Source organism: Onychostoma macrolepis, chromosome 12 (genome assembly GCF_012432095.1).
Source record: "Onychostoma macrolepis isolate SWU-2019 chromosome 12, ASM1243209v1, whole genome shotgun sequence".
Taxonomy (NCBI): Eukaryota; Metazoa; Chordata; class Actinopteri; order Cypriniformes; family Cyprinidae; genus Onychostoma; species Onychostoma macrolepis.
Window position 1 is genome coordinate 11,227,062 of NC_081166.1, and position 25,916 is coordinate 11,252,977.

General features: G+C 36.3%; 1 long non-coding RNA gene across 1 annotated transcript; it reads right to left on the reverse strand.

The window, feature by feature from the left end:
- Positions 1–1,970: 1,970 nt before the first annotated feature.
- On the reverse strand, positions 1,971–24,944 carry LOC131550844 (uncharacterized). The gene is made up of 3 exons (XR_009273640.1): positions 24,812–24,944; positions 22,586–22,634; positions 1,971–2,278 (listed from the first exon to the last, which is right to left on the reverse strand). It is a non-coding gene; the product is annotated as an uncharacterized LOC131550844 (long non-coding RNA).
- Positions 24,945–25,916: the final 972 nt, after the last annotated feature.

The following is a 25,916-nucleotide window of genomic DNA, read 5'->3' on the forward strand; positions in this document are numbered from 1 at the left end:
TAGCTAAACTGGGATAGTGCACCCTTAAGAGACATCCCCAGGCTTCACAAGCTCTACATAGCTATGAGTGCCACTGGATGGCGTTGCCCTTGTTTTATTGGAAAGTGACACAAATGCATGTAATGCAAACTGCTACTGACAGAGAGTCTGTGAAGATTTTTTGGCAACAATCAAATTATTTATCACTGACATTTCTGCCCCACTTTCTATAACAACTGTTGATTGACACTGCGTGTTTTAATTGCCTCCTTATCCTCTTCAAGTTATTCTGCTCCTGGCTGCGTGAACAAGAAAGGGGAAATCTGAAATCCCTTGGAGGAACTGCACCATTAATAACAACTTGTTTCAAGACCGACTGGTAGTCGTTTTCTATTAATAAGTTTGTGTTACTCTAACACTGTTGTTGCTTATGTTCCTGCAGTAATTAAGTTGAAAGTTGGAAGTGACAGCGCCCACTGAGGTACAATGTTTATTCAAGTTAGTTTTAAACCGAATACTACACTCGACTGATTATTGTGCCCACCCTAGGTACCCTTAATACTCTGATTTGTATTCCTCCCACATGGCTAATTACCTCTGACATGATTGCACATATAATGTGACATGCAAGGGCAAGTGAAGGCAGATGTGTCTTTGTCCTTACTCTGCCTTCCATAGCATTGAGGGGTGGCTTGGTATTGCGGCTTGTTACCTAACTCTACAACCGCGACCGTCAATTTGATGAGGCTGTAAACGTGACCAAATGGAGAAAGAGAGGGATTTCAGAAGAGTAACTGCTGATGCACTCATTTCTGGTGTGGGTCTTTTATGCGTCCATCTTGAGCGAGTGCAAATATAGGGATTTCACAGCAGGCCCTGGTCATTTTTGTTGACGCGCTGTATACTCAACTCTTCAGAGCGTGTGAAAATTTTAAGGTTATATCACACTTGTGTCCTCGACTGACTTCAAAAGAGAATATTTCAGCAGCTCAGGGAATCAAAAAATAAAATGCACCACACTTCCTTGACATCACTCGACCTGTGTGCGTTTGCCCACAAAAGCAGGCAATATGTGCCTGGCAATCATGTGACTGACTACAGCAGCAGTGCATGAACACGGATTTTGCATCAGATTTTGGTGATATACACTATTGGCCAAAAGTTCGGAATAATTAATGTTAATGTTTTTGAATAAAGTCTCTTATGCTCATCAAGGGTGCATTTATTTGGTCAAAAACAGAAATTTTGTTACATATTATTACAATTTCAAATATTTTAAAATGTCATCTATTCCCGTGATGAAAAAGCTGAATTGTCAGCAGCTTTTACTCTTCAGTGTCACATGATCTTTCAGAAATCATTCTAATATGTTGATTTGATGCTCAGTTATCATCAATTATTATTGGTGATCAATTATTAATAATGGTTCTTATTATTATCTATGTAGATAATAATAAGAGTTAATAAACAGTTTTTGCTGCTTAATATTTTTGTAGAGACTGTGATTTTAAAAAAAAAGTTTAGTTAACAGAAAAAATTATATTTTTGGAACATTATAAATATCTTTACTTTCACTTTTGATTAATTTAATGCATCTTTCCTGAATAAAAATACCAAATCAGCATATTATTTATTATGTGACATTGGATTATGTGACACTGAAGGCTGGAGTAATGACTGCTGATAATTGAGCTTACACCGGAATAAATTATTATTAAATTTATTAAAATAAAATGTAAAAAAGTTTTTATTTACTGCATTTTGTATTAAATACATGAAGTTTGGTGAGCATAAGAGACGTCTTTCAAAAACATTCTAAACTTTTAACCATTAAATTAATTAAATTGTATTGTAATTGTATCAATTGCATTAAAAATAACTGTACAGATGAAAATTCTGTCACTTGTATTGGTTTTGTTCTTCTGTTGAACATATGTATTTAAAAAAAATTCGTAGAATGTTGGTAACAAACAGCTGTTTGCCCCCTTTGACATTTTCATTGTATTTATTCTGTAAAAGTAATAACAGATGGCAGTGAGTTGCAATGATTAATGTACAGTGGTATAGAAAAGTTCTTTGGCATAAGCCCCGTCCTTAATCCTAATCATGGGGGATGCAGATTCGGTGGATCCTGCCTGAAGACGAAGGCAGGGGCAGACCCTACCCCCTATGGATGGACTGGGGCCAACCTGGTGGTGGTGGGGAGGACGGAGGGGAACGTCAGCGTCATCGACTCCAAAAATGAAACAGAGAGTTCAGTGCTTATATTCTCCAGGTGTTAAGCAGTGATTGGCCAGACCTATTAATATGAATGAATGACAGCATTAGAGTCTTTCTAACATAACTTGCACTAAAAGATTAATTTCCATAGCAAAAATTAAAAGAAAAAAAAAGAAAGAAAAAATAAAGTCAAAGGGTACCAGAAACTGTTTGATTACCATCATTCTTCAAAAAATCTTTTGTGTTCAGCAGAAGAAAGAAATTTGGAACAATTTGAGTATTATTAATAATAATTGTAATTCTTTCATTCATTAAATATTTCAAAGACTTTCCAAAGTCTGCGTAGTTTTTTTTTTTTTGTCCTCATGTGTGAAAACAAACAAGTGAATAGTTAAACAACAACTTTATCATCATAAAATCGTGTAAATATTAAATTGAAATGTGTACTTGAAGCATATTTTTCACAATTTATTATTCCCACTGAAGCATCCTCCCAAATTTGCAATTGTCTCTTTTCACCCCTCTTGAGTTTCCATTCCTGTGTAATGCATCCAGCTTCCAAGCACCTCACAGAGCTTCCCAGCCTTCCCCTGCTGACTCCTGCCACCTGCCAATACACCAGTGCCTGATTGGCACTTGAAATGAAATAAATAATGAAAAGGAAAAGCGGGTGTCGACTTTGTCTGCAAACACTCGTCTGTACCTGCCAACTGCTGTAAGACAACAGCGGACCACAGGGGTTCAGCGTGCATGTCAATAGGTTTTACTTGGAGCTTCTTCGCTCGCAAATGTCAGAGTCGCAGACGTTTCCGTCAGTAGGTGTTGCGGCCAAAGGCGGCTCTTTCATGCAGGGACCCTCTCCTGTGCAGCTCGATGCCGTTCAGCTCAGTCTCTCCGTCTGAGGGGCCCTTCGCTTAGGGAATAACGTTGCTTCTTAGTAGGGAGCCAATAGTCAGTGCTATGTGGGAGTTGCCACGACCCAAGTGTGATTTTACAGTAAACTCGGTATGTTTTTTTCACATGGTATGCAAACTCCAATGGACTCCATCTCACTCCTACAGTCACGATTCAGGAACAGAGGTAGCTGGTGTCCAACAGAGTGATGAATCCTCCTAAACACGCCCCTTCTTTGTGTGCGATCAGAGGAGAGAGAAGCAAAAGTTCAGGGAGTGGGAGTTGAAGCATGATGTCTGAGGTTAAATTAGTCTTGAGCTGAAACCGTTCGGTTTATGCCCTCTCTGCTCATCCATTTCTATTTAGCTGGATACTGGCGGGCTTGTGTTCCTGCGAGCTGTAACTATGCAAAACATGTCAATGACTTCTGTTTCTGCAGCCTTACTGTGACAGCGGGAGCGAGGTGAGAGCATCACCATGGAAACCCACTATGGGCCTAAGTGCAAGTCAAAAACATTTATTGTCAGAGTAGCTTTCAGTGTTTACATTGGTCTTGCCATCCTCAGTCCAAGAAAGGGCCGATCCTACAGCACACATACAGATAGAGCAATATGATACTCTGGGCAATGCGAGTTTAATTACATACACAGTGGTAATTCAAAGAGCTTTACGCAGGCATAATAAAAAATAGAAGACATTTAAAATCAATTAGGGTCATAAGTTAATTTAACTACTGTGAAAAAATAGCATAGTTGAGAAGCTGTTATGGATTCTAAAAGCTTTTATAACCTCTAAATGGGTCATGGTTTCAGGAAAAAAACGAGTTAACCTCCAATTTCAGTTCAGACCTACAGCCTGGTCTTTGAACCTGGATGAACCAATGTTTTCACTGGAAATGGACTATTTTTTTGCTAGGTCATATTCAGGGTTTGAAATTAACACCCGCCAACCCGCCAAATGCGAGTAAAAATCAGCTGTGGCGGGTAACGCTGTCAAATCACTAGCCAATTTGGCGGGTTACTTTTTGAAAATTATGTTCACTCGTTAATGTCTTGGGGAAGTTCATGCAAGCCAAATCTGCGTATGTTTAGCGCAAATACTGAGACATCATGACATTATCGAGTATATTGCAAAAACCAAATAAAACACCTACAGTATGTGCAGTATGTGTAGGCTACAGAGTGCACATACGTAACTAGGTGATGAAGTCTGGTTAGATTAATTTTAGTGCGCGTGCGCATTTAATGCTTGAGTGCGTTCTTTCACTGCATGATTCAGTCTAATATGATCACATCATTCAAGATAAGGGGGCAAAAAATTCATATATTTATATCACTTCATATTGTTAATATCACAGGAAGAGTGCCGTTTTTTCTTAAAAAATCAGCATGGTTACAAATGTGATATTGATTTTATAAAACAGTTAAATAAATAATAGGTTAATATCAAGATACTTACGTTTTAGACAGTATATTGGCTGTTTTTGCTCTATTTCGCCAACAAAAATCATTCCAAACACAGCCACAATACTGTTTTAGGCCTCTGAGTTACATGATGGTGTTTCGTTCCTGAATTAATCAACCGTTTAAATGATTTGGTTCAGTCGCAATGACTCACTTATTAACAGTGACTTGATGCCACCTACTGGCAGTTTTAATTTTACATTTAAAGTATCTTTTCATTTTTCTAAATAATTTCAAACATTAGTATTCAACATTTCATGTTTAAAATATCAAAAAATTATTTATGCATTTTTAACTGCAGGTTAAAGCATTCCATATCCCTCTAAGCTGCATTAACCGTGTAAATACATCTAAATGCCACTTCGCATGCGACTTCTGCAAAGATGAACTTTGTTGATACTGATTTCATTTTAGTAACAGCCTAAATGTATTATTATTATAATTGACTGAGTAAGAATTTGACTCGAGATGATGCACACTTTTAGAAAAAAAAATGGCTTTATAAAGGTAAAAATGCCCATAAAAGGTAAAAACCATTTTAAACTTATTGGAAAAGATTAATTTCTATCACTGCTGTGAACTGACCACACAGAATATGAAGAATATCAAAAACTATAGGAGTCAGCTGTCCACGGTAGTCCTTAAGATATCATCACAATAACACACTCAGCAAAATATTGTCTAATTATCTTTATCAATAAAATCCCAGAAAATATTGAGATATTATTTTTTGTCAATATTGCAAACCCCTAGTACTGACACAAAATGATTTGCAACGGTTTCTTTGTCACGTCCAGTGTAGACAGCCTCAAGCTATTGGTTTATTTATTTATTTTATTTTATTTATTTTCTTTTTTTTGGCTAGTAGAAATTATGAATGGCCGATAACTTAAAAATTTAGTAGCCAAATTGGCTGGTGGGCGAAAAAGTTAATTTCAATCCCTGGTCGTATTTGTATGGCCCTGTGTTTAAGATGATTTCTTATAATTTCAGCTGATGGGATAAATGATGTGCTAGATGATGTATATTAGTATTACATCTGTCCAATTTATTTATGCATAAAGAGTAATTTAACTGCAAACTGGCTCATCATACCAAATTCTCATCTATTTAAAAATGTCTAGATATAAAACATACTTTTTTGCAAGTTGGTTTTTGAAGTCAATGCTTTTGAATGAGCTTTGTAAATGTATATTTACAAAGCCCCCTTCTAATGAACAAGTTTGACTACTTTAGTAATTTCCATGAGTACAAATCTTAATGTTTAAACATATTCTAGGGAATTGTGTGCATCTAATTTTATAGCAAGAGTTTGGACAGGACCCTTTTCTATTCTAACATGACAATGCCTCTGTGTATAAGGCAAGGCTCAAAATGTGTCTAAAATGAAATGACTGTACCCAAATCATTTTGGTGTTTGGTAATGAGATTGGCTCAAGGTCTGCATTTAAAATCACACCAGAGGTGTTCATTTGGGATTAGTACTTTGCTTTCTGCAGACCAATCAAGTTCTTCCACACTGACTAAATCAATCATTTCTTTTTGAACCTTGCCTTATACACACAGACATTGTCATGTTAGAATAAAAATGGGTCCTGTCCAAATTGTTGCTATAAACTTAAGCGCACAATTACCTATAATATCATTGCTTAAGGATTTGTACTCATGGAAATTACTAAAGTAGTCAAACCTGTTCATTAGAAGGGGGTGTCCCAATCATTTTGGCAATATAGTATATGTTTTAAGCAATCGTACTTGCTTGTTTAGTAAATAATTTGCATTTGTGGGAGAATAATTTGGCATCATCAATAAAATATATCCCCCTAAACATTATGCATTATATTAGGATATTATATAAGTTTAATAGTTCTATATAATTCTATATGAAAGAGTTTAAAATTCTAGGATAACACTCTTTAAATTCTGTCATACGGCTAAATAAAAAGATGACAGAATGCTATTCCTAATTCAACCGCTAGTCTCGCGTTTAGCGCTAACAAGCATTTTTCGTCGTCGAGTTGTACTACCTACTGTTTGAATGGGAAGTAGCAAAATCTGACAGGGTAGCACAAATCAACAGAACACGGTGGGTTTAGTTTTCGCGCGTTTCCGAAGCAAATGGTGTGTGGATGCTGTAAAAGAATGCCCGGAGACTGGAGAGATCGGTTGAGATATTAAACAACGTCCCTGTTGCGCAAATATATCGGAACTTGTTTTTCTTTAAACTATCTGCTTATAAATTTAGTTTTGTAAACTTGGCGGTCTTAAAAAATGACCAACAATAAGTTTGCTACCAACAGCCAAAACTGTCCACCTCAAGAGTTACCTTGCCTTCAAATCCACGAAGACAGGAGAAAAGTGTAAGTAACCTGTCTTACTCATTTAAATATGATAATTTTCTTGCTGCATAAGATTATCACATGTATTATACAGTGTTAGGATACATAAGCTGCATTCATGTGTTGTAATAGGCATTAGGCTATTTAGTACTTTTCATTTGTCAGTAACGTTATGTATTTACTGCATTAATGTGATTGTCAGCAGTGGCGTGCACAGACCTCCGGAGGGGCAGGGGCAAAATGGGGGGGGGGGTTTGTATGGGTTTGGTCCCCCTCAGCTAGGGGTGGGTGATATGGCAAAAATACCACGATTTTTTTTTTTAGAAATATCACGATTCACAATACTATCACAATTCTTTGTCATGTTGGATTTTCTATTTTTCAAGTTGTTTGAGCAGTACAGCCAAACTAATTTCCCTATTATAAAGACAAAGCCTTTCAAGGTAACAAAATATAAAAAAGTATGGTTGATATTTAGGCCAAAGTGGGTGAAGATAAAAATCGTTGTCATTATTTTATCTTTGTTATTAAAAAATGAGAGCAAAGATACACATTACAAATACACATAATATACAAATAAAATAAACAGTGTTTTATTTTCAGGTAGTCTACAATAATGAACAAATATAAAAATAAAACACTGTATAGATTGATTACTATTAAAGCATCTGTATTAAAGTTTTTCAGTCAAGAGTAGTGAGTGATTTTTCTCTTTGTGTTTGGTGTTTTATTAACATTAAAGGAATAATTCACCCCAAAATTAAAATAGGCTAGTGTTTGATTTTTATACCTTCATTTACTCACTCAAAAGTTGTTTTAAACCTGAACGAGTTTCTTCTGCTGAAAATAAATGCTATTTTGAATAATGTGGAAAACCAAACAGTTGCTGGTCTACAGTGACTTCCATAGTATTTTTTTTTTCCTACTGTTAAAGTCAATGTGGACCAGCAACTGTTTGGTTACCCACATTCTTCAAAATATCTTCTTTTGTGTTCAGCACAAGAAAGAAATTAATACAGGTTTGGGACAACATGTGAGTGAGTAAATAATGACAGAATTACAATTTTAGGGCGAACTATCCCTTTAATTACAGTCGGCAGCATATTTAGTACTGTCCCTTTAAGACCTGCACGCATCTAATATACAGGCACGCATGCGTTTCTCTCAGCTGTTTACCTTCATTTTAGACATAACCAACTGAGTCTATACATAAACCTGGTGTGTTTTGACAGTATTAGCACAAAACATAACTTCAGTAATCAGGCGCTGTTTGACGGGCTTTTTAGAGCACGCGCATGTGCTCAGAAAAGGCGCTTGTCAGAACAGCACACTGAGTGAAACATTTAACCAGTAAGTCTTTGAAGCAGATGCAGATAATGTACTTTTGGTGACTGCGAATAAGTGCAGTGTCCCGTGAGAGTAACTCTACCGCTGAGTTAACACTGATGTGAATGTATGTGGCGTTGTACAGTATATAGAGACGGCGGCGCCAGAACTGCAGCTGATAGAATGCGCGCTGAAGTACGATACTACGATATTTCTTCAAAAAAGCAAATCGTGGAGACATTTTTATAGTCAACGATCAAAAATCGTCATATCGAACACCTCTACTCTCGGCAGAAATCGCAGACTGGGGGCACCGGACCGCAAGCTTGGGCACTTTACCGTCAGACCTCAAAGGGGCAGTGGCTCGAGCCCCCCTGGTCCCCCCCTTGTGCACGCCACTGATTGTCAGGACAAAAAGTAGGCTATTGTGTTAGGTCTTTAAGCATGAAAGCTCATAAACGGACTTGCTCTGGCTGTTGACAAAAAGTGAGACTTTAGGTGTTAGAGTAAAGGCCCACAAGAACACCTGTTTACCAGGAAAATCGTTCTTTTTGTGTGTGAGACAGTGGTAGGCTATATAGCTGGCTAACATAAATAAGGTTTTGTCAGAATTGCGAGTATTTGTGATAGTATTGGCCTGGGTTTAAAATTTCGTTTTGTAGCATGTAGTGTAGTTTGTTATATTAGATTTTATGAATGCAATATCATCTTACCCCAAGGGTCTAATTTTATTTTTTCACTTAAAAATAAAAGCAATATATTTTTTTTAAACTAATTTTATACAATGTCACAGATCACTATTTTTCAAAAAATTAATGACTGAATAAATCAAGCAAATGTTGATATTCTGATGAAATGGCAAAGAAAAGCAGCCATTCACTAAATGCATTGGTGTAAACTTTCCGAGGACCACAATGGAAATAAGCCGAAGGCATTTTTGTGTATTTTATACTCGACAGTTTTGAAACGTGTATGAACTAGTCTTTTTGGACTTTTTTTGTATTATGTTTTAAATTGTGTCGAAACAAAACAAAGCAAAACAAAACAAAACAAAACAAAAAAAACCTTCATCTAACATTCGGTGGGATTTTTTTGTACTTGCTTGGCGTTTTGGTGCACTGAAATGATCTTATGTCCATTTTTCATTTTATCTGGCCACAAAGCGATTGTTGTTTAAGTGTGAGTTAGATTCGTAGGTTCACTAGGCAGTCATATTAATTATTAAATTGTCTTGCATCTGCCACATAGTATTGCAGGTTTTGTCTGGAACAGAGGACGTATTTTACAGTACTTAAATATTCAGCTGCAACAAGCCCACTGATCTGCCACTTAACATCATATTAGGGGTGGGCGATATGACCAAAATCTTATATCACGATATGACTAATTTTATATCACGATAACGATATATATCACGGTATAGTAATTTTTTTTCTTTTAAAAAGGTTTTTATGATATTAAAATCTTTGATACCATAGAATTTTCATAATCCTTGTCACCAGTGTCAATATCAAACTAAGCCTAAAAATAGACAAAAAAACAAAAAACAAACTCAAGCTCACTGAAAATAAATAAACAATCAGTGATGAAATAAGTATAAGAAACTAATTGCAAGCAATAGGACAAACAACTACAATAAATAAGAAACGCTACATACATTGTGTAAATTAATTAGTCTTCACTGTGTTAATTATATCTATCTATCTATCTATGATGGATATAATTAACACGTGTATTATGTATAGATTCTATATGTATATATATTTATTATTATTTTAATTATTAAAGTTACAAAAGTGATTTAGTCAAGAGCAGTGAGAGATTTTCTAGCAATGTGCTATGATTAATATGAATGGCAGACAGAACGAATATTGGACAGCTTCCCCTTTAAGACCAAGTCCGGATCCAATATACTGTTACATATGCTTTTCTTTTAGCTGTTTCCTCTCTTAAGACCTAAATCGCTGTCTTCATGAGGATACTTGCCAAGACGGGGATTCTGACGCATATGGGTCATTCCTGATATCCGGTAACATTTTGGCTTCACAATTTTTGGAAAAAAAGTTATACATTTTTCATGTTTTTAGCATTCTGCCAAAATGGTGACATGTTTAACTATATGGAACACATACTGGTCAAACTCGGTGACTTAAAAAAATTATAATTATGGGTATATTGTTCAGACATTCGCTGTGAATGTATTCCACCCTGTTAGGGACATATACATAGTTATCACAAAATTTTAATAATGTAAATGTTAAACAATAATGAGCAATAATAAGATAGTATATGTCCCTTATGCCATAATGATATTTTTTATTCTTGAAACAAAAACAAAACAATTATTAATGAATAGAATATGTCTTGATTATTAAGAACAGGTACTTTTTTGTGCCCATTTTTGCCAACAGGATGGTAAATAATATAAAGATTTTGCTCAAAAACATATATATATGCTGGTAATGCTCCTCACCTCACAAAATAAGACAAAGGTATGCCAAACATTTAATGTTGCTTTCAAATTTTTATTTAAAATTACTTGTCTAACAGGGTGGAATGGAGCATAACAGGGTGGAACACTAGTGTTAACAGGTTCTAACAGCAAATGAGCTTTCCGTCATTGTCCTGCATGGTTTGCCATATGTAATGTATGGAACTGCAAAACAATACAAAACAATACAAAAAATGAAATCCAGATTTCCTTTGGGGGAGGGACACAACAGCTATGTGGTTCCTTATCACAATCAATCATGATGACAAGTGGCAAAACAAATCTCTGTTTAGGTGGCTAGAGAAATACTAACAAATTAGAGAGGACAGACATAAGAATTTTTTATTTTTTTATTTATAATTGATAAAAATAAAGATGCTGTAATTCATTTTGATTAACTAGATTAACAAACAAAAACACAAAAACCATCACAAGAAGGAACATATTTGTTACATTTGGCTACATTTGTTCTTCTATGTACCGCCATGTTGCCTGGTCTACCTGTGAAGACCTTTTATTGAGGGCCTGCAGTTCTTTGATCAGGCACACTATCTGATTGTCAGCATACCAGCTGATGTCTTTTCTTGGGCCCGGCCAGAAGAATTTATTGATGCCATTGTGATTTTTAATGTTTTTAAAAGAAGTCTCTTCTGCTCACCAAGGCTTTATTTATTTGATCAAAAATACAGCGAAAACAGTAATATTGTAAAATATTTTTACAATTTAAAATAACTGTTTTCTATTTGAATACATTTTAAAATGCAATTTTATTTCTGTTGGCAAATCTGAATTTTCAGCATCATTACTCCAGTCTTCAGTGTCACATGATCCTATAGAAAATTTTAAATTTTAAACTTTAAAAAATATTTCACAATATTAATGTTTTTGCTGTATTTTTGATCAAATAAATGAAGCCTTGGTGAGCAGAAGAGACTTCTTTTAAAAACATTAAAATTCTTGCTGATCTAAAACTTTTGAGTGGTAGTGTACATATATACAATTTTATTCATGTACATTACCACTCAAAAGTTTTATGGAGGTAGATTAATTTGCAGTATACAATAAATACTATTTATTCTATTAGAATTTCCAAATTGGAATTGGAATCTAACAGGGTGGAAAATTTTGAGCTAAATTAGCTGTAGTTTTTTGAGTGATCAACATTTAGCTCTCTAACTTTCTACAGATGAACATAACTTTTATAACTATGTCAGATATGTTTTTTGTTTTTTTTTGATCGGACAAACATTCTCCATAATATAGCCTAACAGGGTGGAACTTTAAGAGTGTGACAAGCAGGAAAACATTTCAAAAACTTAAAAAAAAGGTAGGAGTGAGAGTTGACACTTAACTCCATTTGTACAGTTGAATTCCAGCGGAAAAAAATAAACAATATCACTTCCTGAAAATGATCTCAGTGGAATTGTAGTCTATTTTGGAAGGCGAGGGAGTACACTAACAGGGTGGAAGATGACTTTAGGGACACGGTAAATGAAGAAAATTGTAAAAAAAAAAAAAATAGTTTCACATGATTTATATGTATGACTAGATGAAGTTTAGCCTAGTCCATAACATAATTTAAAAATATTTTGAGATTTTTATCATTTCATGGTTTATATTTCTAGAGGAAGTTGATTACTTTGCACTGAGGACATGATAAAACTGAATGCATGTATCAATAAAAAGGTGTGTAAAAAAACAAAATAATATTTTTTATGTCTATTATCTCTATTTAAGTGATATGATATAATGTATAATTTAAGCAATTTCTTATAAATATGTGGCTATTTTAGAGAAAATATGAGTAAGTAAATCATAGAGACAGAAAAGTCACTGTATAACAGGAATTACCCATATAAGTGTGTTTATGTAATCGTTCAAAGTCAATAAAGCGGCAAAAAAAAAATTAAAAATGCGCGGTCCTCTCACACAGAAACAGAGACGGCGCACGCATATAGCTCTGTTGTTTGTGTTTCAACGACTTAAAATCGGTTGTTTTAAAACTGCAGTGCTTAAAAACGCGTGTCCATGCTACAGATGTAGTCCCTCGTTTAGGAACGAGCTCCTCGTTTTGTTCTGGTCGTTCTCCACCTCGTTCTGTCTCCCCTTCACGCCCCGTGGTGGTGTGTAAAGATCTCAGTCATCCAAACGATTAAAAAGTATTACCGTAAACAATGTAGTTTGCGACACCACGAAATAAACGATAGAACATAATATGAAACGATAGACTTTTTATTTCGTCCATCCGATATTTATCGTCATATCGCACAGCCCTACATCATATTGAGCAAAACCGGTCAGATCTACAACGGTAGATCTACAATATTAGCCTAATATCAGTTCACACATAGGCTTATCGCCATGTTAGTTGTAGTGAATGACTTACTATCCAACAAGCTATGGTATTAAACAAGCTACCGAACAAGCCAGGTAATGTTATAATCACTAACATAGCGCACTCCTGGAAAAATATATTGATTATCATAATTTTTTGTCATGACTAATTTATTAATGACTCAGCATCATCTGTATTAAAAAGATAAGAATCACTTCATCCGATATTTAAAGTGAATAAAATAGCCTTGAGTGCCTACTTATTGGAGTTTCACAACTACTGAAGAACTTTGTTCCTTCCCACCGGACTTGTGTGTGTAGGTGAGGTAAAGGGGGTAAGCAGGCTCATGTTTCTAAACTAAAAACACTTTTTTTTTTTTTTTTTGCCCCATTTGCGTTTGTATTGTTTTACTATGCACATTTATTTTAAGTTTATATCATAATATTATTTACAATACATAGTGTGGTTTTTAATTATATTTTAGAGGGGGACAACCCTCAGATGGTGTAGGTCCTGTCCTGACCCTCTCGCAATTTCAGCCTATGACTAAATGTGTTGTATACTCTCTCTCTCTCACACACAACATTACATTTACAGCATAATGTAGTTAGTCCTGTAGTGTGAGTTATGCTAGACTGGTGCAATCAGTGTATGAGACTTGGCTCTATTCAAAGTATCTCCTCAGCAGTAGTTCATTACAATGCATTAATGCAATTTCTGCATTTAATGCAATTGATCCCAGAGCAAGCGACCGATTAGCAGAGTGGACGAATGACATGCAACTGATTAGACAGTAAATGGGAAAGAAGAATGAGTCTGTACTGAAAGTAAGAAGTCATGGGCAACCGAGAGGGAAACATTAGAACTTGACTGTTGGCGATGCAGGAGCGTGTGGGCTTCAGAGATGAGTTATCAGTTCTTGCTACAATGAAGTAAGAACCTGAGGCAGGTATTTAAGTAGTTTGAGAGATGTGCTCAGGATCTAAGGGGGCCAGGGGTAACCCTTTTTTTTTGTCATCTACAATCAGAAAGAGCACCTCTGAGTCCCCGTCATCTCGCAATAAGTGGGTTATGTAGGGTACTGGGTATTTTGAGCCTCCTTGGCGTATCCTCCAAAGAGATGAATAATGTAAAATGGGCTGACTGCACTGCATACTAAGTTGTCAAAACCAGCCTCTTGCAGCTCTTTGGCTGCTGTGATATGACATGTTTGGTAAATGCTGTAAACCCCTCTTGAATTCTTTAAAATCTGAAAATACATGCCGAGTCGTCTTTATTTTAGTGTGACTTTCAGCTTTGTTTGATCTTTACGTTCGAATGCCGCGTGACCTAGTCGCTTTAGCATGTGTTTTGCAGGGGCCAGCTTAGTATTCGTGGCAATACCTCTGCTTCTTGATTCGAAACTGAGCAACGGTTTTTATTTGAAGTATTAACCATGGACTGAGCTGGCCTTCATCACTTGCTGTAACACCATCCAGGGCTGAAATAACAAGGCTAGGGAGTGCATTTGACAACAGATGCATGCTTAAATGTGTCTCAGAAAGAGCGAGAGGGCCAGACGGAAGGCTGAATAGTACAAGGTGACAGAACAAAGATGGCTCGCTGCACATTTTGCGCAAAGATGATTTACCCTGAATAAACAATGAGGTCAGATTTAACCTGCATGCATCCTATAGCTAAGTGTTGTGTAGCGCCAAAAATGACACACGGTTGCGTCCTGTATTTTCTTTTCCAAAAATGTCTATGATGGATCAATAATGGGTAGAATGTCATGCAAGTTCAAGTGAAGGGTTCCCTTCGAGTGACTGCCCGCAATTTTGCTATTGACTCAGAGCGTGACAACTTCCTGACCTCCCCACACGTCACATTAGTGTCATCTCGCTGTCTCAGTTAGGATGCCACAAGCATTCCCTTTGACTGTGATTGGATGACACAGGGTTTAATGAGCCAATTGGAAGGGTTATTGTCACCCTCTGACTTTTTAATCTGGAGATGGGAAATTAGCATAATTTCAGAACGTGCTGTTTAACCTCTTTCACCTTTAATAGCCGTAGCTTTCTCCTTTTATTTGGTGTTATAATGAGAGTACATTGCTCACAGCTCATTAGCTTTTGCTGACATTATCTCACACAGGAGGGCCTTGAGCAAACAGGGTGCAATCAGGCGACATTCCCAAATACACAAAGCCCCTGTAAATCCGACTGGCAGCCTTATGCTGCGATATGAAAGAGCAGCCTCCAGAGCACACAGTCAGACTAATGTGTGGTAATTCAATAGCAAAGATCGTATAGGTATTGTGATATGCATGCTGCATGCATTAAATGAGGACTGGTTTGCAAAAGTGGATGTGGTGTGCAAACAAGAGGAAGATATTAAACCGTATGTGTATGTATAATATCTAGCATGCATTTGAAAACAACAGCGCAAAGTGTGCATTTGTTTTCCTAAAAACATGGGTTTTTGTTGTTTTATGAATTGCAGTCATTGCAGTCAGGCTGTTTTTGGTTTATTGCATTGAATTGCATATTATAATTGCCAGTTGTGAAGTGTATATTGATGGCTAAATGTTAGGGATGCAGAATATATTGTATAGACATTGTTGATTTATCTGTTACAGTTGATACTGGATATATTGTCTGACACCGGATATTTAATTGTGCATGCTTATTTCACTTATTTTTACATTTATTTTCCTTAATTAAATTTCCAGTGCTTAAGTTCAAATCTCAAAATGAGTGTCCATTTTATCATAGTTTGAAGTTTGGGATGCCTGAATTCACTTGTTGCATTTATAATAATTTATTTTAGTTTTAAGTTTTATTTTTCATTTATCTAATTAAGTTATAAGTATTGGTTATCAAACATTGCATTAAAATGATCAACTCATCAGTACTGGCCATAATTGTAATATTGGTGCATCCCTACTAAACATTTTTTTGAAGTAGTATGATATAACAAGTTTGATATAAGTACTTTGTCATACACAAAACATATATAATAAATAGCACTATAAATTATGTGGATATTAGTGCTGTCAATCGATTAAAAAATTTAATTGCGTTAATCACAGTCATGGACTGTGATTAATCATTAATCATGATTAATCACAACTTTAGAATACTAGGATTTACTTGTAAATGTGTTGAAATAAAGAAATGCATGACAAACTAGTTTAAGGAAACAGAACCTTTCACACTTCTGCCAGGTATGAGACATAATCCTTATTATTATTTTATCATTATTCTTTTGTTTTTATTCAGCCATTATCAGCCTTTAAACTGGCAATAAAATGTTTACCAAGCCACATTGCTTCAATCCCAATATACATTTACCCAACTATTATCAAACTACCATCGAGTGTTTGTAATAACTTCCTTTTGCGATCACATGTGGAATTTGGTCGTTTACTGTTGTTAAAATATGCTATTTATAGCCTTTTATATCGCTGCACAAATTAGCATTTCAAACATACACATTCAACTCAAGAAAATCACATACAAATATCCTATCGGAATCGTGTGTTTATTATCTTATATAATCTATAGTGGCTGTTGTCATGTTTATTTCTGCTGTGTAAAAGCCTTAACATGTATGCTCTGCTGAAACTCACGTTGTTTGTGATGCTACAACCGCCTCTCCGTTCTTAAGTTGCCAGGGATACATTCCAAGTATAATACACATTAGTAAAAGGATATATTTTAATCTTTATTTGTCTATTTGAGCGGCCGCGGTACATTATAAAAGTAGCCCAAAAAACTGCAACCCACGGCTCTGTAATTTTTCCTGTGACTGTATTTTCAAATACAGCGATAGCGGGAAGAAGTTGGGTCAAACCTTATCAAACGATTAATTAGCGTTAAAAAAATATTAACGCCTTAAACTTTTTAGATTAATCGCATGCGTTAACGTTGACACCCCTAATATATATATATATATATATATATATTGGCTGCTGAGCTAGAAATGTTCAGTTTTCATTTCTGATTAACATGTACACAATCTTGCACAACATTAGCTTGGCACATATACAGTAGTTATTACAGTGTGTGCCGCCTTCCAAGCTTGTCTTTACACTACTTTCAAATGTCAATCATCAGGTTTAGATCAGCACACTCTACTCAACACACTGATGGTATGACATACGGTGCGTTCTGTGCATTTCCCTCACTTATGTTTGTAGCTAATTTGCCGTTAGCGCACTTAAGATTGATGGGTATGCTTATCTTGGAGTGGTGCCTAGTATGAAAATGGTTTGGGTGCGAGTCAAGAGAAGTGAGAATGGCGTGATGGTGAGAACAAAAATGAATCACGAGGGATGATGATTGCTTTGGAAAAGTTTTTTTTCCCCCATCAGAACTGTTGGAACATTAATTAGAGCCCTTGTAAGTGGTGTGGGGAAAACATATTATACATCAGCCATCTTCCATAATTTGGTTAGAAATGCTAGCAATTATTGCACAGATGTGCACAATATGGAAATTTAACATCAATTAACTATTCAGTTGATGTGATTCACTCACCAAATTGAGAGAGAGAGTGTGTAATGTCAATGGCAATCTGGACGTCCTTTTAATAGTGTTAATAGCTAGGAGCAGCTTGTTGTCTCCAGTACAAGCTGGAGAGACTGTAGTGTACTTTATCACTCAATCCCGCTCAAGTCTGGAGCCAGGGATGCATGAATAAGAAACGAGAGCTGGCTGCTGCTGTCTTTCAGAGCTGCTGTGCATGGTAGGCGTGTGTATAATGTGCCTATAGTGTTTGTAGAGGGAAATCTGTACCCCTGAATTCTCATTTGAGCTAAAATATTGAGACTGCGCCAAGATCTGTTCTATGCTTGACATATCCTATTCACTTTGGATATGATCAGATGTTGGGGAGACATGTTCAAAATGTTCAGAGACAATCTGGCTTTTTCATGAGACTTCTAACATCTGTTTGAATGTGTCTTTACATAATGCATCTGCGTGTCCACAGGGATTCCCCCCTCACTCCCGTATTCCGGCTCTCATTCAAGCTGTCAGACTTCTCTGAACAATTCAATGCAAGTACATTTAAGGACACCGCAAGTATGCAAGTATGTGGGAGCAACTGTTTGTGGATCAGAAATGGGCTTGTTTATTTGACTGCCAGCCTTTCTGCTTCTGTCGTGTTGAAGTTTCTCTTAAGTCAAGTTTTTGGTCTTTGTCTGCCTGTCCCTCTAGTCCAGGGTTTCTCTGGGGATTGTGATTTAATGAGAAGCTAATAAATAATTATTAAATGAATTTTAATAAAAATTAAAATGAAAAATAAATGCACAGTTAATTGGAATAAAGTTGAAATTGGTATATGGCTTGTGTGATTATTATATCACAAAGGCTGCAATTTAGTGTGATGTAGATGCACTGCCTCTTCATAGTGAAGTGCCGCACTGTGTTCATTTACATGCTCAACTCAACTATGCTCAACTCATGATCTGGTATTTTCAGTTTCTCTGAGCAGCTCGGTTCACTTAATTTTCACAATAATTAACAAATTTTTGTACATAAGTTATCAGCATTTTATCAGATTTGGGATATGAAGCGTTTATAAACCTGCTTTCAACTAAACACTTAAAGGTCTCCTTGCAGTTTTCCACAAAAATAAGAGCTTGTAACATTTGAAAGTAAAGAATTTTGGACATATCATTGCAGCTTATAGTGTAATACAGTTGTATTATTACAATAGTGCAATGGTTTTCTTTCTTTACTTTTTATAATTTAAAAATAATTTTCATTCGATATAGGTAACCCTGGCTGTGAAAACCCAGCTAAAGTCATTTTTTGGTGATTTACTGTTTTCTACATAAAATTATCCTTCATAAGGTAAAGAACATTCTGTGAAATGTAACCTTGATATCTTTAATATTGACTGAGTAAGGCCATGTCAAAGATTTAAATCATAGTGAAATTAATGGTTAAAATCAAACTTTGATGCTTGTTATCTCATAATTAGATTTTGAGTTTTTAGCCTGGATTTCACAGAGAGGGTCACATAGTATTGCAAATGCAGTATATAATATATATTTGCAATATAATTTTGTTTGTCCAAATCTTGCAGCCCTATATGAAAATAAATCATTTGAAAATAAAATTAATCAAAATACACACAAAAAAAGATGAAATATTTTGTTTACTTGCATGTCGTGGCGCATCATTAACCAACAACAGAGAACTGTGCCGATTATCGAAATATTAATATTAAACATTAATATTAAAATCTCAGGGCTACTTAAATAATATATTTTATGTCAGAGGGGTTCAGCTGACAGAACAGTTTTGGAATCCCTGCTCTAGTGCTTGCCAGTGTGAAGCCGGTGTGGGAGCATAAATGTTAAACGTAAACAGTTGCAGAGTGTCTTTGTCGCTATTGTAAACAGCATTTACTGTAATCAGAGCTTACAATTAGAACACAAAAGCTCCAGCCCCTGTGCTGTTGAGCTACTAACAATTAAAAAAAAACACAACCTTTGCATCCACCTTCTGCTGATGAGGCAGCTAATGATGAAAGGCTAAATGTGCGCATGAATCACCAGCGGCAGGTGCGCATTATAGCATTACCCCGCTCTATCTTTCTGACTCTAGGGTGTAATTATGTCAATCACCGTGTGGCTAACGAACACAGGTCTCATCTTAGAATGTCTCATCCCTGTGCTGATGATGCTTGTTTTGAGTGAGGATCCATTTGGCTGTTTGCTGTACCGGTGGGAGTGAGGATACGGATTCATTAGCATGTTTGTGATGAGAATGGTTGCTTTGCCGGAGATCTAAGGTGCTGTAACAGATGGCATAGAAATGTAATGAGTGATGGGAAATGCGAGTACTAGAATTTCTAAACGAATGCCTTAGCAACAGCACTACCTTTTTTGCTTTTGTGTGGCTTTGTGCAGAGCGATGCTTTGAGTTGTGTGAAACGCATATGTGTGGGTGGGTGGCTGTGAGTGAGATATGGGGTCTGGCAGTGGGATCTGTACAAATGAGCTCCAGACACTGCTATGTTTTGATTGTAACCTAGCAACAACATATTTGGGGTTAAATGGCAAATATAACTTAACCGCACCTATCTTCCAACTCTAAATCAGTCACTCTCCCGGCTAAAGTGGACTTCATTTTTCCCCACTCTCTTTCCATTAGTCCCAAAGTACATCTCTCATCCCAACCACCCCATGATAGCACGTCACCTCCTCGGCACCCAGTGTGCCTCGTCTTAGCACCCTCGCTAGTCTTTTTCCTGCTCGTATATCACCATAAATCTCACTCTTGGCACAGGGAGGAGGCATGGGTCAGAAATCAGACTGAGAGAATCATGTCCGGAGGAGAAGATGAAATGGAAAAATCTTTCTATCCTTTCACGGTGCTCATGCACTTAGTGCTAGACTACTTCACCCTCTGGGCTGTATCCCAGAGTAAGCGTCCTCAGACTTAATTTATGCCTGAAGACAGCATATTCTTAAAACCCCTTTATATCTGAAAATTTTTCTGATAGAGACATAAAGGCTTCACCCTCTGCCACCAAAAGCTTCTTGGGCCGTTACAATTATTAGGTCGACTTTGCTGAGGCAATCGCTGCAGATTTAGGGATAAGCTGTTTGCTTGTTTATAAAATATGGAGATCTAACAAAGAATTATGGAGTGGCGACATTACTGTGTCTTTTAGTGCACAATTTTTGTGGAAAGGTAAGCAAATTGATTTAGCAAAAGTCGAAAATGCATTTTTCGTCTAGTCAGTAGATAAAAACGTGTTCAGAGGCGGTTTGGAGGTGTCACGGTTCACAGTGCGGTTATTAATCACTGTCAACTTCAGGATCTTACTTGTGCCAAATGTCAGGTGGTGCCGTTTTCAACATAAAATATTTCTGGTGCCAAAAGTCTTATGTTACACGGGCCTGATAAAACTGTTTGCTGAAAATCATTTGATAATGGAAAGGTAGAATTAATTCAGAATGGAAATATATGCAAAGTACATGCATAGTCAGTGCCACAATTCATTTATCACACAGTAATGCTGAAAGACTGCAGTTATACTGTTTATATTGAAGAAACCTTGATGCTAAGTTGCTGGTTTATGGGCATGTCAAACTGTGCTGCATTGATGCAGAGTTTTGCCAGGCTTAGGTTGTGGGTCACAAACTGGGAAGCAATGGAGCCAAACGCGGTCTGATAGCACACCGCTCAAGTAACGCAGCCCCTGTATGCTGTCCCAGCTCACATTAGGAGCTCGGGGTTCAGAGGAGGCCAGTCGTTACAGATCCTGAGCTCGCTCCCTGGAGGAAAACAGTGAGCGATACTGCCCTGAGGAACACCTCAAGCCCCAGCCAACAGAGAGATAGAGAAGAGAGAGAACAGATGCAGTACCCAGTGGAAAATAATATAGCTCAGAGGTTGTGCTTTTAGCTCAAGAGAAATCTCTGGAATGTTTGTTACGTATCATCTCAGATAGTACTCCTAATATTGCTTTCAATAAATTCAAACTAGACAACTGCTATGTTTACTACTTTTAAAGCAAAATGATATTAGTTTTGGCATACAGTAAAAGTACAGCCCTGTAAAGTGAATGCGGGTAGCATAGCTAAGATAATTTGGTCATGGAAGAATTTGATGAGGAATGAGCTCTGACTTTTAATTTCAGACTTTGGTGTCTTGACAGAACTGTGCTGAGATGTTTCTGACATATTTTGCTCAGGAGGAACATCTGCAAACCATGAGACTTCAACTAAAGTTTCAGCTCTCTCTCTCTCTCTTTCTCTCTGTCTATTAAAATGTATTAAATACAATATTTGTCAATTGACTCTTCAATGAAAATTTGATTGACAGGCTGACCTGACCAATCATAACACTGAATCTTCATTTTGTCTGACAGTGCTGCAGCCATCTGTCATGACATATTAAAGAGCTGCAAAATGCTATATATTGTTTGTATTTGAAAAAATGACTGTCGGTGCGTTGTCAGTGTATTTTCCATTCCGTGAGAACATGATGTGTGGCATGAGAGCACTATGGCTTGTCAGGCATAGCAATAGTAACTAAGGCAGGCAGGTCTTTGAGAAGGGTCAGTTGGATATTTAATTGTGCATGCTAATTTCACCCTTTTTTACATTTAGATTACCACTGCCATCATTTAAAGCCAGTGGCGGGCTGTGCATTTCACACATAGGCCTTCAGTGGTGTACTAAATGAATTAATCCACCTCTTAATACCATCACAATGTCAGCACGGCTATAGAAATCATAAATATTATAAAGAAATGCAGCATAACAGAGCATTACATCAGAGATAGGTATCTCATGTAGCGAGAATGAATGCCATTACTAAAGCAAGAAACATAATTAACACAATTCAACAAGTTGTGCAACGTACATCATCTCTATCTGAAGCATTAACCTAACAAAATAACACAAATATAGTCCACCGACGTTCTTACAAACATTTATTAACTCAAACGTATTTATACCTTACAAATAACATTGGCATAAAACAAATAAGGTGATTACATGTTTTAAAGTTGACCGAACAATTTAACTTACTCATACGGCTTTTCGTCTTCACGAGTCTCCCCACTGGTCTGCCAGTGTGCTGTGGGAGGAAAATACTAGTTAGTAGGGATGCAACGATACCATTTTTTCAGAACCGATCTGATCCGATACCGAAAATTCTGAGTATCTGCCGATACCGATCCGATCTGATACCAGCACAGTTTTTTTTTTAATCAATGTAGAATTTCTATACTTCTCTGTGTTGACCTGATCGTCACTCTTTTGTGTGTTAAACACAATCTACTACATATAGATAACTTCATTTTAATGAAAAATAACAAATGAAAAAAATATAATCATAATCTATGACAAAAATACTATTATAAACTAAGTTAGTGGATAATTCAGCAGCAAAAGATACTCTAGAAAAATCATGGGTGCACAATAATTTTATAAAACCTAGTGAAACATTTTTATTTACAAATAAAAGTGAACAAGTGTAGGACTAAATCTGGTAAAATGGTACGCATTGCTCTTTGTATTGTTGTAAAATACAATCATGAAAAAAACAAACAAATGCATTTATATATAAATATATACTATAAAATTAAAAGACATTTCTTTTAAATCTATAGAACAGTAATGAAGGCAGCAACATATGATAGATAGGACAGAACTATTAATAATCTTTCATTGCGCAAAAGTATTATAAAACGAAAGTTTTAAACCTCAGTTACTGTGCGCTCTTGAAGAGAGTTTGACTGTAGTAACCGAACGCGACACGCAGTTTGAATGCTGAATGGAGCCGCAGCGGAGAGAAGAGTTTACCTGAACTTGAATTTAACGACTTAAATATTCATCTGTACCTCAGATTAAACTATGGAACAGTTTCAGAACCCTTGAAATATAGTGCACGAAAACTTTATGGTGCTTTATAATGTTTTTGTGCCTTTTGTGAGGCTCAGCAATAACACAGAATAGTATACACAATATCAGATTTGGATTGGTGTCGTCTGACCGATACCCGATCTGCAGAAAATGAATGTATCGGAACCGATACCTATCCTGAGTATCGGATCGATGCATCCCTACTAGTTAGCACAGATTTACTTGGAAAGTGAGCATGTAACATTAAAATAATTCATACATGAGGATGAAGAAAAGTGTATACATGTGTTTTAACTAGGGGTGTCAACGTTAACGTGTTAACGCATGCGATTAATCTAAAAATTTTAATGCGTTAACGCAAATTAATCGTTTGATAAGGTTTGACCCCAGCTTCTTCCCATCATCGCAGCACGGAAGGTCATCTATCATTGTGTGATGAGGGTACAGCGAACTAGTGTTGCCAGGGTTGCAGCACAAGTGGGCTATTTGGAAAATACAGTCGTGGGAAAAATTACACAGCCGTGGGTTTGCGGTTTTTTGGGCTACTTTTATAATGGACCACGACCGCCCAAGGTATATATAGACAAATAAAAATTAAAATAGATCCTTTTACTAATGTGTATTATATTTGGAATGTATCCCTGGCAACTTAAGAACGGAGAGGCGGTTGTAGCATCACAAACAAAGTGAGTTTCAGCCATACATACATGTTAATACAGCAGAAATAAACATGACAAAAGCCACTATAGATTATATAAGATAATAAACACACGACTACAATAGGATATTTGTATGTGATTTTTCTTGAGCAATGTTTACATTGATATAAAAGGCTATAAATAGCATATTTTAACAACAGTAAACAACCAAATTCCACATGTGATCCACACTCGATGGTGTTTGAAGTGAGTTTTGAGTAAAAGTGTACTATTAATCTCATAAATTGTCTTATGAAGCATGATGCTAATATTAGCTCTAATGCACCTACAGGTCCAATTCTTCTTCATAATGCATTTTGTCATAAAACTTCACGTAAGGTCGCAAGAAAATGTTTTGTTGTATTTATTTAGAAACACTTTTGATAATAGTTGGGTAAATGTATACTGGGATTGAAGCGATGTGGCTTGGTAAACGTTTTATTGCCAGTTTAAAGGCTGATAATGGCTGAATTAAAAACAAAAGAATAATGATAAAAGAACAATAAGGATAATGTCTCATACCTGACGGAAGTGTGAAAGGTTCTGTTTCCTTAAACTAGTTTGTCATGCATTTCTTTATTTCAACACATTTACAGGTAAATCCTAGTATTCAAAAATTGTGATTAATCATGACTGTGATTAACGCAATGAAATTTTTAAATCGATTGACAGCACTAGTTTTAATATATACCTGGCAATTTAATGTACCCCAGGAATCCTCTTCCTGACAAGTCTTCCCGCCAGTCTGCCAGTGCCGATACGGTCGGGAGAAAAAGGCCACTTTTTTTTCTTCTTCCTGGGGAGACTTATAAGTGTATATTGCACAATAATTCTCTACTTGCTTTTGTTGAAAGTCAGTCTTAGAGTAACTCGACTCTCTGTTGTGTTAGTATGCATGGTTAAATTTGTGATTCATGTGTTTATTGAATGTGGACTACGTGATATATGTAAATTATGCTGAGGGGAAGCTATCCTAATTTCATATACGCGTGTATAATGACAATAAAAGGCATTTATTAATACAGCTTGACTCAGAAACTGAGCATTCCTTAGATATTCTTACGGAAATTTAAACGTGGCTTTATATCTTGGAAATAACATCAGAATACAACGCATAAAGCGATAAAAAAGTTAAAAATTAAAATGAACCTACCATACTCAAGTGATCTTCACGATGAGTGTTTCACAGAGCCGTTGCTCTCTGGAGGTGTGTGGGTTTTTTTTCGTAGTTATGTAGTACTACTGTTTTTATATTTACAGTTGGTGAATATTTTTCCAGAATGCACTGAAAACATACAACAACACACTGTACCCAGCGTATACAGTAAGAAACCTGAGAAAACAGTAATAATACTGTGGGAAAAAAATAGCTAGCTCTCTGACCATCAAATCAAAGGAAGTGAAAATGCTAACATTATCGTACGCCTGCTGCTAGATGCAGGAGTGCCGTAAGGTGGGGGAAAGTTAGGATGAGGTTAGGGCCCAACGCGGGAGGACCTCTTCATATATGGGGCCCAGAAACTTTAGCGGCGCCCCTGGCTAGATGGCCCTGATTATAAACTACATTTTCCCACACTGTTGATTCTGAAGGCCTCAATGCAGATTTCTTTGACCCTGGCAACACATGATTGCTGAAATGTGATTGGATAAAAGCTCTAATAGAAACATTTACATTTAGTCATTTAGCAGATGCTTTTATCCAAAGCGACTTACAAATGAGGAATTAATAAATAATAGAGATGTTCCGATACCCTTTTTCCCTTCCCGATACCGATTCCGATACCTATGCTCAGGGT